Source organism: Leptosomus discolor, chromosome 7 (assembly GCF_034619465.1).
Source record: "Leptosomus discolor isolate bLepDis1 chromosome 7, bLepDis1.hap2, whole genome shotgun sequence".
Classification (NCBI taxonomy): Eukaryota; Metazoa; Chordata; class Aves; order Leptosomiformes; family Leptosomidae; genus Leptosomus; species Leptosomus discolor.
The window spans coordinates 32,346,208-32,362,028 of record NC_141397.1 but is presented as its reverse complement, the minus strand read 5'-3'; the positions used below and the strand labels follow the sequence as shown (position 1 = coordinate 32,362,028).

The window sequence follows — 15,821 nt, the reverse complement described above, 5'->3', positions numbered from 1 at the left end:
GAGGGAAGAACAAACCAAAAACTTGCCCCTTTCTGGTGGGGAGCAAGATCTACCAGAAATACAGGCAGGACAGTAAACTATACCTTTTTCCAGCTGCTGTTCTCTCATGTGGTTGCAGTGTGAGGTCGTAGAGTAGGTGCCTGGCCTGAGACCTGGGACCTTCCTGGATCAGCTTGTAACTGTTTTGTTGGTTGGTTTGTTTGGTTTTTTAATCTTGACTAGAGTATTTGACATGATGGATAACACATTACAGTGTAGTTAATAATGATTTTCATAAGTATTTACTGGACTTTCCTAATCTCTTGCAGCTACTACAAAGCAGCCTCAGTTTTTCTGTGATACCTTAATGGACAACAGATTTTGGAAAGGCGTATACTTCCTCTAACTATAAAACAATTGGATGTTATAAACCTCTGCATAACCTCATGTGGTGGGTTGGGGTGTGTGTGTGGGGGGGTGGTGGTAGTGTGGGAGGGGAGGCTATGGAGGTGGCTCCTGTGAAGCTTCGAGAAGCTCTCTGGCTCCAATTTCTGACCCTCCTCTGGCCAAGGCCAGATCAATGATGCCTCTGTGAATAACTCTATAGAGTGGAAGAACCTGTTGGGGAGGTTTTTGTTCTGCTGTCTGTGTTTGTGAGCTGAGGAGAGGAGGGGGATGTGAGAGACACTGCCCTGTGGACACCTGGGTCAGTGAGGAAGGAGAGGGGAGCTGTGCCGGAGCAGAGGTTCCTTTGCGGCCCATGGTGGGATGGCGGCTGAGCCCCTGCAGCCCGTGGAGAACAGCGGTGGCCCAGAGGTTGGCCTGCAGCCCGCGGGGGGGGCCCGGGCCGGAGGAGCAGGGACCGGGCCCGAAGGAGACCGTGCTTCCGCCCACCGACGGACGGCTCCAGCGCGGGAGGGCGTCAGCCCAGGGAGGGACCCGCGCTGGGCGCAGCTGGCAGAGGGCTGTCTGCCGTGAGAGGGACACTGGTGGGGCAGGGGAGGGCTGTGAGGGCCTGTCTCTCTCAGGGGGAAGGAACAGTGGAGACACCTTGTGCTGGACAGACTGTGACCCCCATTCCCTGCCCCCTGCACTGCTGGGGGGGAAGAGGGAGCAGAGCTGAGCCCCGGAAGGCAGGAGGGGTGGGGGGAAGGTGTGGTGGTTTTGAGACCTGGTTGTGTCTCATTATCCTTGGTGTGATGCTGCTTTGTATTAAATTTATGTCGTTATCCCCAAGTGGAGTTTCTCTTGCCTATGACCATAACCGGTGAGCCCTCCTTGTCCTTTGTCTCGACCCTGGGGCCTTTTGATCGTTTTCTCCTCCCCATCCCTCAGGGTGAGCAAGTGGCCGCGGGGTGCTTTTGGAGCCAGCTGGGTGGGCTCAAACCACAACACTTCATCTTTACTCTGAATAGGATTTTGAGTGGTCCAATGCTCTCAGTATCAACACATTAGGGCCACAAATCTGCTGTGATTCTGTGTAAGAGTGAAATATGCTGTGTGGCTTATCTGCAGTAACCTCTACAGGAGTCTATGCAAAGCTTATCTATTCAGCATGAAGCCATGCAGGACTTACAGACTTCCTAGGACTACGCAAAGGGTTTGCTTCTGTTAAAAATCCTATAAAACTTCTAATGTCTGCTAGGGTTATAGAATGTGTTGAAGTCCTGTGGCATAGGAGTCTCTACCACAAGTTCGAAGCATGGCAGATCTGATTGGAGACCTTGTTCTCATGAGTCCTTTTCTCACCCTTCTCTTAATCAGAACAGCTACATCCCAATCACTTCCATTTCTGGGCCTACAGGTAGACACAAACTGAGCACCTTGGTTTAAAAAAGAAAAAAATCTGGATCGGCTATAATCTTCCTAAGTTTTCAAAGGCATTAGTCTGAGTTGTGTAATAAAAACCATTCTCTAGTCAAATTTGAGCAATGGCTCTGCAAATAAATAATAAAAGAACACTACAGTCATGGAGTTGGTCAGGTATCTTGTGTTGTCCCATGCAGAAACAGTTGAAAGACAAATGATGGAGCTTACTGCTAATAAAATATAGTACATTTTGTTTATTCCAGGGTCCATATGTAGGTAGGTTGAAGCCTCTAAAAATAACTTTCAGAAGCCAGAACTGCTGTTTATGATACCCAAAGACAGCCTGAGTAACTTCAGTAGCTAACTAGCTAGATTTAAGCCCAGACTCTTGTTAAACAGTAAAGGAAGGGGGTTTGCACCTCTTTATTCTTATTTATGCATTGTATTTATAAATTTCTAATGGAAATGGAGGAGGTCAGCCATTATATTGCTGTGTGTGGTGACACTAACCAAATAAAGTAGCTAGAGATTGGCAATTAGTATGTAAGAACAGTTATTGGAGAAACAATTAGATCTAAAGTATGCTATGGCAGATCCTCAGTTATTCTAGAATGTATTGCTTAACCACTCTGAGTATTGGAAACTTTGGTGCTATTTCTGAGAAAAAGAAAGGGGTAGAGCCCAATACTGTTTTGATCACTTATAGCTGATGTGTTTTGCTTTATTTCTTCTTTGAAGTGTTTGCAATATGCTTTAGTCATGTTGAGGTATTGCAGTTTTGACCTCTTTTGATTTCTTATTTCATTGTAGCATCTTATTTTAAAGCCCAGATTCTACAGAGTAACAAGATTAGTCTTCTGCACTACTAGAGTGAGCTAAGAATGATTGAAGGCAATCCTGGGATAGTTTGAAAGTGCTATCTAGTTATGTGTTGGACAGCACTGCAAGTTGGAAGTATTTCTCCGTAAGAGTAGGGCTACAATAACATGACATTCCTTCACAGTTAGTGCAGGTATCTACAGAGTGCAGCACTGTACTGTGTAGACAGATTTATTCACAGCTTTGAACACTCTTCATCTGAACTTGTTGATGCCTCTTTTTATGTTCCTGTGCAAACTAATCCTTAAAGGAGCAGGAAGCAAGAAAGCCTGCATTTGTGGCCAGGCTGTTCCTGGAAATAAATGCAAATAGCAACCTCAGTCTGCTGTAATACAGCTGTACTGCATATTTTTGATACCTGCAAAGGCAGTGTGACCTGTGTGTGCATGGAAGTCATCAGGTGTCTGCTATAATCTGCACCATGTATGATGCATTATATCACTGACTGTCGCTATACCCAAAGGTTGAGATTTGGGACCTACAGGTTGTATGAGAGGCTGCCTCACCCTAAATTGGTTGCAGAGCAGAGGGAACCTAAAATACTCTCCATTTGATGGTATTTTCTTCAAAGTTATTCAGCTTGATCATGGATCAGCACAGCTGGGTCTAGGCTGTTTTTTTGCAAAGTTCCTGCTACAAACCTGTGTTGTGAGGACTCTGAACAGTCATCCATCACAATCCTACAGCAGCTTACTCAGGAGGTGATGGACATGACAGAGCAGTTAATCTTTTAATATCTGGTAGACCTCGTTCTCCTAGGCCCCTTGCTGGGGTGCACCAGGGTAGATGAGATTTGTGCCCATGTCACCTCTATGTAATTAAAAGCCAAATCTTTAGGAGCTTTGGCCAATGCACGTTGCAGTGAGGCTACTTCACCTTCTGTCTGAAAGGCTCTGATACAGTGGGCTTGCATAGAATTTCCTGACAGGTATAATTATATATAATGCCATTTGTGCTGTTTACAGGACATAGCATGGGGTGATAGTTACTGCTTTTGAGGGGTGTGTAATCTTTTCTGAAGTAATTTTAAAATATGATTCATGTGGAAAATAGGCATTTGCAGGCTTTGTACCTAGACTTCCTATCCCTATGAATTCTTCATTTGGTGCATTTTAAAAATATGTATTTTTAGACATTAATAAGAAAGAATGGTGAAGGGAAAATAAATAGAACAAGTTTGTTTCTGAGAATAACAGTGAGCCTAGGGAATGCTTTTTTCTTTACCTGAATATTTGTGGTTTTACATTGACTGCACTACTTTCTCAGGCTACTCCCATTTAGCACAGAGGAGTGTTTCGGGCTTGCAGTGTCTTTAACTTCTCCTATGACTCCACTGACAACCTGACCACCCTCATGTGAATGTTTTGCTGTCAGTCATCTTTTCTGTTTTGCCTTTCATCTTTCCATGCTCAGAAAAGACATTGGATAAGATATATCGAAGTACATAGGAGTCTTCTAGTGAAGATCTAGGGCCTGTAAGGGTTTTCCATTTGGCAATACCTGTGAGCCCACTGCTTATACTAAGTCTGTGGGATGGGATCAGAATATTCTCATGTGACTCCATCTCAGAAAAACTAATGAATTTCCTCGCTATTCCAATAAACCTATACATTCTCCAGAATAAAATTATGTTCTTCAACGGGATCTGATAGTTCACAAAAGCTCCCACCCCAAAACCCATCCATATTTCATTCTTTTAAGTAATTCCAGTTATTTCATCCAATATGAGGTGCCTAGCATTTGGCTAAAGCAATGTAAACACATGGAAACTTGAGTAATGAGATAGAGATTATGCAGTCCAACACTCTCTTAAAAGCAGGGTCTTAGATTATTTAATCCAGAGCCCCATCAAGATGTGTCCTAAATATTTTCAGTGAGTGGGATTCTACTTCTCTGGGCTGCTTGTTCAGAGGTGTAACTATTCAGTGAAGAATTTTGTTCAGAACTGCCTCTGAAGCAAATTGTAGTGCTGGCTTACAAAATCTTCAAGTAAACTGATTTTACATGATCATTTTCTTATAGGCTTAATTGATTCACATTGCAGTATGTGACATACAAAATCACCAAAATGCATGTTGTAAATGTTATAGCCAAGATAATTTGTGTTACAGAGAGGACAAGGGATGCCATCTGTCCAGTCTCAACTCCTTGCTGTGGATCTTGGTTGATACAAAATTAATTTTCTGAATGAAGCTTTCCTATTTTTAAGCGGCAGCAGTTGTTAGAGGATGGTCCTTTGCTTAAGGATCTTGCTTGCTTCGGCCTTCATGAATCTTAGACAATGAGGAGCAACCTTGCTTGATATTTTTTCCCTTGTCTGGTCGAATATGTGTGTCCCTGAGGGACTAGCAGGAAAAGGAATGGTGTATGAGATGCTGCAGCCTTGTTGCTGTCCTGCTATTATGATGCACATCTGCTGCTGCTGATGATGAAACATCTCTGCTGTGGTCTTACCAGAGTACAGGTCTTCTGGTCTTCATATTAACTAACATTCCTCAATCTTGCTCCTGAAAGCAGTATCTTGGGAATGGTGGTCTCTTTATCAAAACAGGCTATTCTTTTTAACCCTTGTCCTGCTGTTTCTTCTGGTGCTTGTAAACACACATGCACTGCCATTCATATTTTATTTGTACAAATCTTAGTATTTCTATCACAAATCTCTACAATTCAAACTTGCCCCAAGAATGTGACATGAACATGTTACATATCCATGTTTCTTTGACTGATACATGTATATATTAACAGCAATGTTCACTAGCAGAATGATTTACTGCCACTCTTACTCATTTATAACTGTCCACAAACCTCTGGAAAAAAAAAAAATCCTTGTTTTTGTTAGAGGAAATCAATTAAACATGACTTGAGGGAAAAGTATTCTAATCCATACCTGCAATTACTGCCTAATTTGGAGAAAACATTTTCTTGCTGCTAAGCTATTTCTAACATAAGAAGCTATGGTAGAATTAGTTATGTTAAGATATTTTTATTTATCTTCCTTAATCCTATAGTGCTATGAAACTGCTGCTGTTTCTGTCACTTTGACATATAACTCCTTTCACAATTTGCCTAAGCATAAAAATTATTCTGCCTCCTCTTCTGACAATTGATTATAACAGGTTCTGAGGATAAAACAATGTTTTTAATTAGTTTGAACATTAGTTTGAATCCACAATGCTTGAAAATCGGAAGTGCTACTTTCTGTTGTTAAACTAAGGAGCCTTCATCAAAGTCATCAAAAATGTCATTGGCTCAAAGTGAGGAAATTATTAAAGTGTAGGAGGTAGATCACTGCTTGTTGCCTTGAAGAATAGACTAAGAGGACTATATTTTTATGGCGCTCTTAAGAAAAGTACTATGTGGCCTTTCAGCACAGCTAAATAAAAAATAATAAAATCTTATCTGTCACACTGGGAAATAGAACTTGTTTATTATTTTCTTTTTATAGAAAACACTATTAGCAAAACAATTACATTAATCTACTGAAATATGACACTGAATAAAATCTTTTTAACTACTTCATACAAAAGACCATATTCTGCTGAAAATTATTGTTCTCACATAGACCAACCTTCCATGGAAGCCAGTGGGTGTCTGTTGAATAAGTACTTTAATATGTAGGCTGGGGTATTCTGAATTGAAGCGTTAAGACACTTCAGATCTGACACTAGTTAGCAGACTGGATAGCTTTTAGATACCTCATTGGTGAGGGAGGAAACTGAAGGCATGAATGCTTCTCTAATCACTGTATGTCATCCATTGGACTCTGATCTTAAAGGTCTTTTCTAACCTAAATGATTCTGTGATCTCTCTTCTGTAACTACCTTGTGCGAATTCCAGCTGTCAAACACCTGCTTACACAGCTCAGCCAGCTATCTATAGATGCTGAAGTTTCTTCTTGCTTCCACTGTTTCTCATGCAGGTCAGAATCCTTGTCCTTGTACAAGTGTCAAATCTGCATATCTGAGAAACTGAATTACTCGTTCCCCATTTTTAAGACTCTGGAAAAGGGCTTAAAGAAATCCTCAGGCTTCTCTAAATTAGCAAGTTAATGTACAGGGGAAGAATCCAGCATCTAGCAGGTTTCTGTGCTGGATGCTTCTGAGTTCCTCCCTCAACGTGAGTTACAGCTAACTGTGCATGCAGAGCCAGCTTCTTCTCTCCGTATAAACCAATGTTGCTTCAAAGCCGCTTTGCCTTCATACCTAATAATGGGAGTGAATTAATCTCTGATCCTCTGTTTTTGGAGGAGAATGCAAGCTGCCCTGAAATCTCAATGTAGGTGGCCCTGTTGACCAGTGGGTCAGCAGAAATGTAAGAGGTAATTATTCCTGATGGAGCTTAGCTTCAAAGAAACCAATGTGGAGCTCCTGGCATGCCTGAAGCTTCCATACAAACCTTTTTTAAAGACAGGAGCAGCATCTCCTCCCTCCTCATACTTTCCACCTCCTGCCATATTGCCTATAGCAAAAGAAAGAAGTGTAGATCGTGGGGCTCTTTCCTGTGTTTTCCCAAGGCTTCTGTGCCTGAATTGGCTTGTACAGGGAAGTAGGAGGGGCTTTTTTCTGAGCACAATAATCAGGAGTCTCCTGAAGGCAGACTTTATGAAGCTGGGAAAGGCTGTGTAACCCAGCCTTGTTCTAACCTCATCTCTGCTGCAGGCATATTTCATATAAGGAGCACATGAGCTCCCAGGGACTCCATCTGCAGCTCATTGTCTTCTCTCTCCCTTCAACCTCAGCACAGGTTCTGAGGACCATGATTTTGACCTGCAGTTATGACTGCTCATGTCCATCTACTGAAGAGAAAACAGGTGTCATCTTGTAGCAGAGCTGTAAAAACTTACCTTGAATACACTTCCACAGCTGTTGACTTGCTGCTGCTTACTGAAGGCTTGGAAGCAGGCTGTCCTAGCTCTTCTGTTACCAGTGCTCCCAGTTGTCTGCAGCCACACGTATCCTTGTATACCTTTGTATAATCAAGGTTGTGTGGCATTTGCTATTTTTTGTCAACAAACTTAGACCAACCTTCACCTCTTCTCTGTGCATCCTGGGTCTCCGTGGTATATTCTGTGCTTGTTCAGTCCCTGTGGATAAAACAACTGCAGCAGGCACAGAAGAGGTGAAATTTCCTCCTATCTAAATTGTTTGCGTGCATTAGATAAAGCTACCTCATGTTGGAGGTACCTCTTTGGTAAACTTTTCTTTCACACCTTTTATTACCTCTCCACTGTTTCTTATTTTTGAGCTAATTTTCTATCATAAAGCTATTATTTTAACCTATGTACTGTAACTCTCTCTGTTATTCAGTTATCTTCAGTGTGGAACCTTATTACTCTTTGAAAATGTAAGTGTATGAAACACTGTCATTCCCTTGCTCCTGCTGCAGCAGTATTATCTCTTAAGAATGAAAGCCACTTAGTTTAAGCAGGACTCTAATGGGTCCACATTGGGTATTTAGAATCACATTATTCACATGAAGGTCTTCATAATATGTCCTTCAAAACATTTCTTCACCTATCCCCCTTCTCCCTTAACTATGCTAACCAGGTTATAATTGGTTTGTCACAATATATTTTGTAGCTTTTTTCATTCAACAGTGGGTGCATATTTCCTGTTTTCCAGCCCTCTGGAGTATGTCCTGTGACTAGAAAACAAAGCTTCCATGTCTTTGTCCTCTGGAAAGTTTGGAGCAAACTAGATTTAACACATCTGCCATCTTCATCCTTGTTGCCAATTCCCTACCATAACTTTTTAGTGGACCAATGTTCTCTTTTATGGTCTGTCAAGTGAGAATATATGTGAAAAGTACTTTTAGTTGAACATTGCCTGGCAATTTGGATGTTTGATTTTCTCAGTTTACACCTCTAACTGAAAAGAAACATGCTGCCAGTTTAGCCTGGTAGCAAAACTTAGTGACTCTTAAACACATCAGGTGTTTTATTGATTGCTACTTGAATGACAGCTCTTTATCATTAGAGTAATGCCTCAAAAGGAAGATCACATGCTTCTGTATTTTGAGATATTTGGATCCACATCTGAAGCTTGTGACAGACCCCTGCTATAATAAGGTGCTGATGTATATCCCACCCTTCTCTTAAATGCTCTGTCTTCTGCAAGACTGATAGAAGCAGGTGTTCTTCTGGGGCCCCTTCTCTGCCTTTGTGTAATGGATGAAGGGCTTTAGAGCTGTGGGTGTGGAGTGGATAGCATTCTATTTGGAGAGTATGTAAGCTTGAAAAAGAAAATACTGGTTGCTGTCTGATGTCTATCAAAATAGACAGGGAAAGCCATTTACATTTAATAACACAATTCCTTCCACTGCTGTGAGAGGCAGTATAGACCCTGCCTTAGCTGCTTTGGTGTATGTTTAGCTGCAGCTCGTTTATGGGAAAGTAATGGTATTTCTGAGATTAGTGTATGTTAAATCCCACTGAACTTACCAAGAGGGATAGCTTATTTCACCTAGGTCATACCTGTACGAATCCTTTCAAAATAGAAAATCAGAAATCTCTCATTTGCCATTTCCACATAAAATGGAAGATGTTTGCTTAAACTGAAGAACTGTGTAAAAATCAAGCTTATCTTTTATGTTCATTGGTATGATAGAATAAAGTTATGAAAGAAGCTCACTTTCAAGATCTTAACAAACATGGAACATGTATTGTGCATTTAGTAGAGGGAGCTTGTCCTCTTTACGATGATGCCTTAAAGCTTGTTTTGCTCTGTTCTATGTCAGCAGCTGTAGGGGAGCTGTAACACCTTCCCTAGTCCTGCTGGTGAAGGAGTGGGGAAGAGGAATCTGCAATTCATAGAGGGAAAAATAAGCACTAGATCCTGAAGCAAAGATACTTTTGAAATGTCTTCACATTTCACAGTTGCCCTTCTGCTATGTATCTTCTTCCTGATAGGTGCTTGTCTCAAAATCCCAAATCCTGCGAAAAAGTCACATATTAAAAATAGGACTTGGACTACTACTTGACCAGACCAGCGCATAATTCCCTATGCATGTGGTATGTGTTCACTCAATCCAAAGAAGAGCTGATGTTTTTCTCAGAATATTTTTTTGAGAATGCTGATTTTCAGTAATATTAAAAATATTAATAAGAACTTTGTCAAGATGATTAATGATAAAAACAGGTATGGAAAAATTGGTTTGTTCTGACTTCTGTACAGAGTTATAATATAGTACAATCATGCTAAAGAAAGAGCCCCAAATGACTAAAGAATAGCAGGGCAAAACGCATCCTCGTGACTCTTGAAGAGGGCTGCCACCAAGAGGGACCTCAAAAGACTAGAGGACTGGGTTGTCAGAAAGCTTGTAAGTCCAGCAAAAGTGGGAAATCCTGCACCTGACTGGGAGGGAATAACTGCATATGTATAACAGTGCAGGCACCTGTGTGGCTGGATCTGGAGGAGAAGTGGCTGCATACTGCATGCTCTTGCTGCAGTCAAAGTTAACCATGCAGAGGGCTGCATTAGTCACGATGTAGCCATGGGATTGAGGGAAGGGACTTTTGCCTTTTCCTCCAGCACTTGAGTTGAAAGTACCATGCCTGGTTTTGCCCCTCCATGGTACAAGAGACTAACAAACTGGAGCCAGTCCAGTAGAGGGCTGCCAAGGCGGTAAAGGGGCTGGAGGATGTGTCATATCAAGAGAGACCGAGGGCACTGGGGCTGCTTAGACTGAAGAAGAGAAGGCATTTGAGGGGATCTTTAGCTACCTGTAGGAGGCTTGTGAGAGAAGATAGAAGACAGGCTCTTCTCTGAGGTGCACAGTGAATGGACAATAGTCAGTTGATGCAAATTTCTTCAAGAAAAATCACAGCTTATAAAGGGAAACTTTCACAAGGATGGTGATCAAACAATGGAACAAGTTGTCTGGAGAGACTTTGGAACTCTTCAGAGACTGGCTGGAAAGGCCCTGAGCAGCCTCATCTGACTTTGAAGTCAGCCTTACTTTGAGCAAAGTGGAACTAGATGACCCTTGGAAGTACTTTCCAATCTAAATTCTGTGGAAAATTGTGGTAAATTTTGATAATGCTTGGTCAGAACTTTGGGACTATGGGTATTCTTTATGTTCTTCCAGAATGGGAAGAGATTGTCATAATCCTATGAGTGAAAAAAAAACCCTGGGTTTCAAAACTGTTCCTATCCAAATTGTAGTGAGGTTGCTCTTCATTCAATTTAAAAATTAAAATCACTTATTTGTGACAAATATGGTACTTCTACCTCTCTTTTAGTTCAAGCAAATAGGGTATGGTCATACACCAGTGATAAATTACGATCTTCCTCAAATTTTGCTCCCTGGCATGCTAAACAAAGAGCAGCAACACATGTTCTACAGTTAAACTCTAATTTGTTAATCATGTTTGAGGGCAATGCTCACAGACCACAAGTATTAGCAACCCCACTGCGCTAAGCACACTGCCAGCACATTGTATTGTTTTCTCTTGCATTGCAGAACATGTAATTTTTCTAAATCACTTGACATCTGGAGTTCTACAATACAAAAACTAAAGGAAAAAAGGTTGTGTTGGGCCCAAGCGGTGGGTTTGAATGGCTGGTGAGTATTTTTCTACAGTTTATTCAAACCCAAACTTTCTTACTCATGTGTGTCTTCATTAAAATCTTAGCATTTGTTTTAAATCCTTGTGCATTTGTAGAAAAATTAACTCCATATTTGAATTAAGAATCTACATTTAATGGCTTGCATTTTGTTGGTTATGTAATTTAAAAATTATTACCTTTGGATCCTGCTTGAATGCTTAATACAACTTACATCACTGATAGTGCATATTACAATCAGCTGCACAGTATGCTTTAAAAGTTGTACTAGTTCTACGAGTTAATTTAGAAGGTTGTGGCTAATATTGCAGCATATGTACTTGATTTTAGAAGAGAAGGCTGAAAGTATGTACAAGACCAAAACTATTTACTGAAGCAATTTGAGAATACTTTTAATGAAGTACAGATAAGAGGATTCTTCATACTGCTTGGAGAATTCATAAATAGGGAAAAATATTATGAATGAATTCCTTGGCTCTCTGAGAGATAAGAATGTAAGCCATGATCAGCCCTAGTTTCTTTTTTCTTTTAGACCAATATTCTGTCTGTGGCTAGGGTGGAGCTGTGCTTCAAAGGAGCACATCCAAGTACAATGCATTTAGTTGTGTAACTGGAAAAGGTGGAAGGGCCCCTGATAGTTACTTAATGAAATCAAAGTGAATTTTAATTCATTTTACCAAGAAAATGTTCTATTAGCTGTTACTTATTAATCTTACTGATGTGGAAGCCAATGTTAAAAAAAAACACCACAAAACTTAAAGAAAACGAGTACAGCTGGTATTGAGTGTGCTGATAAATGGTGGGATGAGAAAGATTATACCCTTGAACCATTTCCTTGAAGGAAATTATCAGAAAAATGAAGCAGAAGTGCAAAAAGTATTCAGCATCTAGGATTCAGTTAAGTTGAACAAATTGCAGACATTTGCTCAGAAAGATGTTTTTTATAATGAAGTCAGCCTATTCATGGGATTTCCTCAAACACTGCAGCATATCATGAATACAGAAAGATGATTTGGCAACAGAGGGTGTTGTCAAAAAAATGGATTGGTGCTACTCTTGTCATCAGCAAATGCTGAAGCTTGGAGAGATTGAACAGCTCTTCACAAGAGATGGAGCACTGAAAGCAGTTGCCAGCTCATCAGTGCTGCTGAGCTGGTCAGCAGGGCTAGAGTGATGAGTTGGGGGGTGGGCTATAAAGAGGGGCTTGCTGGATGGTGGTGGAAGGACATGGTCAATGAGAGAATTGGGCAGCTGTGAAGCCCAACAGTTGAACTCTGGAAAACTTACAAAAGCAACTGCAGTGGAGCTTTTGGGTCACTGAATGGCAGAACATAAATTCTTTTCCTACCTATGTGAACCTCTGTTTTACTGTTGGTCAGATTGCCTGTACATACTATACTGGTCAGGAGCTTGTACAAGAGCTTCACTGTTCTCATTGTTAAAAACTTAATTCGCAAACAAAATTGGCTCATAGCCACTTGTTCTTTTGCCAGTACCAGACTTTGGTTTAAAGTAGTTTCATTCAGGCTTAAATACTTCTCATCCTCTTTATAAAATAGAGTATCTGTATCCCTAGTGGATGTTTTTGCTCACTCTCAAATACTAATTCCAATGTGAACACAGCTGACCAGAACTGTATGTCCCATAAGGTCTTCCTATTGCCTTTTCAAGAGTGCTAGGAACTGCCTCAGGTGGTGTCTGTCTTTTCTACAGCTGCCTGACAACGGTTTATTCTCACCCTATGATTAAACCACATACCCTGGCTGACACAGAGCTCAAGCCTGAATGAAGATGGGACAAAAAGGGCACAACTACCTGAGATGGAAGGCCATCATGAAGGAAGTTAACGTTTTATTCCAGAGATGTTGCTCCTTACTGCAACTCTGTCCTGATTAACTTCCTGATGGAAAAAACCCTATATAAAGTTTTGATGCAGAGGCCTCCAAGACTAGCTTTGTCTGGAAGAGCTGGGACTGTGGTGAATCACACAGACCAAGCTTCAGTCTGAAATAGGCCACATCCAGCCTGGGCATCTGCTGATGTGGGCAGCATCACAGGAAGACTTGGTCTGCAGCTTGCTTGCAACTGAAGATGCTGCTGAGATATATGCACTGCTCTCCGCTTAGACCTGAGCAACACAGCCAAAGCCACCTGGGATACACTTATATGTACTGGCATAAAAATGCCCAGTCAAGTTTCTTAATAGAAAATTAAACAACTGGAGCCTGTTCACTTTGAGAGTATCAGCATTTGTCTTTTGGTTCAGATTTGTACAGCACAAAAAAGTTAGCAAAGAAACAATACCGCATTTCTAGCTCCAGCCTATTTTTTTGAGTATTCTAGGTTGTCATCAAGAGTACATATAGTTTCTAAGAGATTATATTCTTCCATTTGTTCAAATTCAGGTCACCTTCACTGATTTTTCACCTTACAGAGCTAGCAGCACTGTGCAGCCTGTGCGGAAGTCTAACAGCAGCTTTTCTGTCCAGAGGCTCTCTTAGCAAAGGAAAAACTTGAGCAGAACTTTACAGTGACTGGGATCTTGGATCCATTTACTCCCCTCATGGCACAGATTCATTCTATTTCAGCTGCAGGTGGAAAAGCAGTTGAAACATGCTGAGCACTGAGGAATTTAAAAAAGATGTTCTGTTAAAAAACAATGACAGAAGAGCCTGCCCTCAAAGTTTTATGTTCGGACAAGATTTTAAGAGTTCAGTTATTGTCATGTGCTGTGTTCACCAAGAAGATGGGATCAATAAAGCCTTTTAAATATATATTTGCTTCACTTTTATAACTGTACTTCTAGATTTAGGGGTTTGTATACATATGTATATTCAAGTACCAACAATCTTGAATTTGTTGCTACTAGCTTGATTATGAAAAGGTACTCTTGGACACTGAGAAAAGTGAACTTTTTAAAAACAAAATAAACCCAGGACCTTCAGAAAAGCTTAGAAAGGCAGTAACCCCTGACAAAATACTTGGCACACTTATTCTTTGTGAGTTGTAATAAATCCTGCTGAGCAGTTGCAAATGTATATTTTTCCCAAATCAGTTGTTTACTCCAAGGCTTGCAGCATCAGTCCACAAGTGAAATAATTATGGGCTTTTGTACCTTGAAGGGGCTGCTCACCTGGGACTCACTGGCAGCCAGAAGCTGGGTAATACAGCCCCGAGAGTCAGGGAGTATCAAGAGGACAGGGAAGAACATTAAGGAAGTGAAAAGAGGACTATTAAAAGAAGGTGAGGAATAGAAGAGAGAACAGGGTGTGTGCCAGCCTGAGGAGACAAAAAATATCCAGGGAGGTGAAGAGAGCAAATGTTACCAGAATTGGGGAATAAACAGTGCTGGTAGAGGGGGTGGGAGAGTATATCTGCATTCAGGCTGGGTAATGGTTTAGTCCCCTAGGAGCTAATGGGAACTGAATGTCTGTGCCAGGGGAATTCCTGAGGTATTTGTCTTTCCTCCTGTGTTGGGATGGTAATTCAAGTTAACGCAACTTTCCACTGTCACAAAAACCTTTGTTTTTAAAATGCCAGGTTGAAGCAAGATATCTGCATTAAGGGCAGTTTAGTAACGACCTGTGATGTGCTGCATTGCTGCAGTCTTACTTGAACTGCAGCTAAGACGTGCCCCCTACCCTGTCTGATATGTTGAAGTCCCTGACAGGGCCTTCATGGCTGTGTGCCATGAGAAAGGACCTCAGTGCATCACAGGAAATTCAATCTGAGCTCCTGGGTCTGTATTTGGCTCTATAAAAATACAGGCCGAACAGCTCGCCTTAACAAAATGTAGGAGGCTGTCTATGTACCTTAAAAATACACAGCTTTATAGACAGGCTTGCTGGATAGTTTAGCTTGTGTTTGGAGACTTGCAGATATGCTTTATCCAAGTTTTCTTTTGGACTCTTTAGCACAGTTGTTTGGTTCTGCTGTTGCACTTATTCTTCATTGATTATTAATGGTGTTTGCCTTTTTTATTTCTCTGTATTTTTCACATCTTTCTGTTTCTTGTGCTGAGTCTCGTTTGCACTGTTTCTCTCCCACCTTTTCCTTCATAATTCTTTTTTTCTGAATTCCAGCATTGTCCATCACAATGTTTTCTTCCCATCATGGTCCATTTCTGGTTTCTTTCCCTCCCATATGTGTGCCAAGACATTAACACAGAAGGCTTTATTCAAGCAAAATTGTCATAAAAATGGGAGCTGGCTAACTTGCAAGTCAGTGTTCTTAATGTCTGCTACATCTGTCTACATGGGAAGTTGGTGCACTGTGAGCTCACATCCTAATGTACACTAAACTTACAGCACAGAAAACAATCCTTAGACTTCTAAACATCCACATAGTTTTCAAAATGTTACACCAGTGCTTTCTGGTCTATAGCTTTACAGTTTAAAAAATGCACATGTAGCAAAACATCTTTTTAGTTTTGGAACATCCAAATTTTTACAGTTCTGTGAAATTAGAACATTTCTGAACTTTTGGTTCTTTTTTAAAATAAATTATGGAAATACTTGGTTGTCTTGAAGACCAGCGCAAAATACGCACGCTGAATGTTTCCAGCCTTTCATGAAATTGTAATTCTGAGCT

The 15,821-nt window shown here is 40.9% G+C and overlaps 1 pseudogene; it reads right to left on the bottom strand.

Moving 5' to 3' along the window:
* The window catches only part of LOC147415100 (uncharacterized), a 32,340-nt pseudogene extending 24,681 nt beyond the window's left edge, over positions 1–7,659 (bottom strand).
* Between the last annotated feature and the right edge of the window lie 8,162 nt (positions 7,660–15,821).